Source organism: Crocuta crocuta, unplaced genomic scaffold (genome assembly GCF_008692635.1).
Source record: "Crocuta crocuta isolate KB4526 unplaced genomic scaffold, BGI_CrCroc_1.0 scaffold1002, whole genome shotgun sequence".
In the NCBI taxonomy this organism is placed as follows: domain Eukaryota; kingdom Metazoa; phylum Chordata; class Mammalia; order Carnivora; family Hyaenidae; genus Crocuta; species Crocuta crocuta.
Window position 1 is genome coordinate 71,858 of NW_027532185.1, and position 4,542 is coordinate 76,399.

The following is a 4,542-nucleotide window of genomic DNA, read 5'->3' on the forward strand; positions in this document are numbered from 1 at the left end:
TTATATATCTATGTATATACATATACAACATCTTCTTTATCTATTGATCTATCAGTGGACACTTGAATTGCTCTCATACCTTGGTTATTGTAAATAATGCTGAAAGAAACATAGGGATATTTATATCTTTTCAAATTACTATTTTGATTTTTTGGGTAAATACCCACTAGTGGATATTAATGGATCATATGGTATTTCTAGTTTAGTTTTCTGAGGAACCTCCATACTGTTTGCCACAGTTACTGTAGCAATTTACATTCCCTAAAAAGTCCACAAGATTCCTTGTTCTCCTCATCCTCACCAACAATTTAGATTTCTTATGATTACTGATGATTAGTGATGTTGAGCATCTTTCATGTGTCTTGGTTGTCTCAATGTCTTTTTTGGAAAAATGTCTGTTCATGTCTTCTGCCCATTTTTTAACTGGATTATTTCTGTTTTGGGTCTTGAGTTTGAGAAGTTCTTTATAGATTTTGGATACTAACCTTTTATCAGATATATTATTTGCAAATATTTTCTACTATTTAATATGCTGATTTTCAGTTTTGTTGATGGTTTCCTTCTTTGTATGAAAACTTTTTATTTTGATGTGGTCCCAATAGTTATTTTGCTTTTGTTTACCTTGTCTTAAGAGACATATCTTAAAATGGTTGTAATGTTGATGTTACAGAAACTACTTCCTGTGTTCTAATAGTTTTATGGTTTCAGGTCTTACTTTTAGGCATTTAATCCATTTTGAGTTTATTTTTGTACACAGTGTTAGAAAATGGTCTAGTTTAATTCTTTTGCATATAGCTGTTCAGTTAGGAAAACACCATTTATTGAAGAGACTGTCTTTTCTCTATTCAATAGTCTTACCTTCTATCATGTATTAATTAACCACATAAATGTAGGTTTATTTCTGCACCCCCTATTCTGTTCCATTCATCAATGTGTCTTTTTTTGTGCCAGTACCATACAGTTTTGGTTGTCATAGTTTTGTAGTGCATCTTGAGGTCTGGGATTGTAGTGTCTCTAGCTTTGTTCCTTCTCAAGATTGCTTTGGCTATTTGGGGTCTTTTATGGTTCTATAAAATTTTTAGGATTATTATTCTTGTTTTATTAAAAAAAATGCTCTTAGTATTTTGATAGCGATTGCATTGAATCTGTAGATTGCTTTGGGTAATATAGACATTTTAACAATATTAGTTCTCCCAATCCATGAGTGTGGAATATCTTTCCGTTTGTGTCATCTTCAATTTATTTCATCAGTGTTTTATTAGTTCTCAGGAGTGCAAGTCTTTCACCTCCTCAGTTAAGTTTATTCATTAGCATTTTATTGTTTTGGTGCAATTGTTAATGGAATTGTTTCTTAATTTCTCTTCTGCTACATTGTTATTACAGATATAGAAACTACCAATTTCTGTGTATTAATTTTATATCCTCCAACTTTACTGAATTCATTTATTATTTCTAATAGTTTTTTGGTGGAGTGTTTAGGGTTTTCTATATATAGTAACATGTCATCTGTAAATAGCAACAGTTTAACTTCTTCCTTACCAGTATGGATGCCTCTTAGTTCTTTTTTTTTTTTTTTAATTGTTGTGAGNTGAGAGAGACATTCTTGTCTTGTTCCTAATCTTAGAGGAAAGCTCTCAGTTTTTCACCATTGAATATGATGTTTGCTCTGGGTATTTTGTATATGACCTTTAATATGTTGTAGTATGATCCCTCTGAACCTACTCTGTTGAGAGTTTTCATCTAAATGTCATATTTTTGTCAGATGCTTTCTCTGCATCTATTGAGATGATCATATGACTTTTATTCTTTGTTATGTTGATATAGTATATCACGTTGATTGATTTTGGAATATTGAAACATCCTTGCATCCCCAGATTAAATCCCACTAATTATCATGATTCTTTTAATGTATTGTTGAATGCAGTTTGCTAATACTTGTTGGGGATTTTTGCATAAATGTTTATCTAAGTTATTACCCTGTCATTTTCTGCTTTTGTGATATCTTTGGTTGGTTTTGGTATTACGGTCATGCTGGCCTCATAGAATGTATTTGGAAGCTTTCCTTTCTGTTCTGTGTTTTGGAATATTTTAAGGAGAACAGGTATTAACTCTTCTTTAATTGTTTCATAGAATTCACCTGTGAATCCATTTTGTCCTGGACCTCTTATTATTATGTATTTAGTTTCACTACTAATAATTTGTTGATATTTCCTGTTTCTTGCTAATTCAGTTTTGGAAAATTGTATGTTTCCAGGAATCTATTCATTTCTTCCAGGTTGTCCAATTTGTTAGCATATAATTTTGCATAGTTTTCTCTTATTTTTTGTATTTTTGTGGTGTAAATTGTTACTTATCTTTTTTCTGATGTATTTATTTGGGTCCTTTCTCTTTCTAGATGAATTTGGTTAAGGGTTTATCTTTTCAAAAACCAGCTCTAGATTTCATTGATTTCCCCGCCTTTTTTTGCTACTATGTCATTTATTTCTTCTCTAATCTTTATTGTTTCCTTCCTTCTGCTCACCTTGAGCTTTGTAGTTATTCCTTTTCTAGTTACTTTAGGCTTAAGGTTAGATTGTTTATTTCAGCTTTTTCTTGTTTTTGAGGGAGACCTGTATTGCTGTGTATCTCCTCTTAGACTGCTTTTGCTATGTCCCAAAATTTGGAACTTTCTGTTTTCATTTTCATTTGTCTCTATGTACTTTTTTATTTCATTTTTTATTTCTTTGTTGACCCACTGGTTTTTTAGTATCTTATTGTTTAGTTTTCACATATTTTTGGTTTTTTTTTTTCCAGTTTTTTTTTTTCTTGTGATTGATTTTTAGCTTGATACCGTCATGGTCAAAAAAGATGCATGATATGATCTCAGTCTTCTTAAGTGTATTGAAGCTTCTTTTGTGACCTCAAATGATCTGCCCTGGAGAATGTTCCTAGTGCACTTGAAAAGAATGTGTATTCTGTTATTTTCTTTTAAAAGTATTTTTATTTTGAGTGGTAAGGGTACAGAGAAAGAGGGAAGAGAAAGCATCCCAAGCAGGCTCCACACTATCAGCACGGAGCCTAACGCAGGACTCAAACTCATGAACAGTAATATCATACCTGAGCTGAAATCAAGAATCAGAGGCTTAACCAACTGAGCCACCCAAGTACCCCATGTATTCTCCTGGTTTTTGATGAAATGTTCTTATTCATGTCCATCTGGTCTAATGTATCATTCAAAGGCAAAGGCATTCTTTTTTTTTTTTTTTCTTTTCTGCCCCAATAATATATCCATTGATGTCAGTGGAGTGGTAAATTCTCCTGCTGTTATTTCTCTTTTTATATCCATCAATATTTGTTTTATATATTAAGTGCTTCCATATTGGGTGCATAGACATTTACATTTGTTATATCCTCTTGTTCAATTGATCCCTTTATTATTATGTAATGCCCTTCTCTGTGTCTTGTTACAGTCTTTGTTTTAAAGTGTATTTACTTAAGTATTCCTACCCCAGCTTTTCTTTCACTTCCATTTATATGTTAATTATTTTTCCATAACTTCACTTTAGGTCTGTATTTGTCTTTAGGTCTGAGGTGAGTCTCCTATAGGCTGCATATAGATAGGTCTTGTTTTTTTATCCATGTCACCACCCTGTGTCTTTTGCTTGGAACATTTAGACTATTTATATTTAAAGTAAGTATTGATAGGTATGTACTCATCACCATTTTGTTCATTGTTTTGTGATTGTTTTTGTAGTTCTTCTCTGTTACTTTTGTTCTCATGGTCTTTGTGATTGGTATGTTTCTATAGTGCTATTTTTTTCTCCTTTAATTGTTTATTCATTTGTATTTATCAAGAAACAAGTCAAACCTGTGAAAATATGGCCAATGTTTATCATTTTTATGTATTTCATGTTCTCTGTGTGGATGTTTATTTTAAACACTCAACTGGTTTATCAAAGGCCTAATTCTCTCATAAGCAGTATGTTTTTAAAATTCAGAAAGTATTTAGTAAACTGAATAAGACAATGTAAAAAATAAAACAGTCTAATTCAGGAGCGGTCTGTGTGTTGATCACCTAGTTATATTTGGCTTTCTTGTGTTTATTTTTGTATCTGTTACAGACTTTGAATGTTGTTACCCTGGGGTTCCTATATAACATCCTAAGTATATAGTACTCTATATTAAGTTGATGGTCATTTAAGTTCAAACACATTTTAAGAAAACTTTTTATACTACAAATATTATGTATATGCTGTCATATTTTATATCTTTTTGTTCATCATTTTCTTACGTCTTATTATGGTCATCTTATTTCTACTTAAATCACTTTAGCATTTCTTTTTCTTTCTTTTTTTTTTAAGTAATCTCTACTCCCAACTTGAGGCTCTAACTCAACCCTGAGATTATGAGTCCCATACCCTACGGACTGACCCAACCAGATGCTCCCACTTTAATGTTTCTTGTAAGGCTGGTTTAGCCATACTAAACTTCTTTGTCTTTGGTTTTTGTTTTTTGGGGAACATCTTTACTTCTCCTTTTAATTTGAATGTTAATCTTCTCAAA

At 31.5% G+C, this 4,542-nt stretch overlaps 1 protein-coding gene across 1 annotated transcript in view; it reads left to right on the top strand.

Moving 5' to 3' along the window:
- The window catches only part of LOC144242552 (rab proteins geranylgeranyltransferase component A 1-like), a 95,574-nt gene that overhangs the window by 60,859 nt on the left and 30,173 nt on the right, over nt 1-4,542 (top strand). The gene's annotated exons all lie outside the window — the stretch shown is intronic.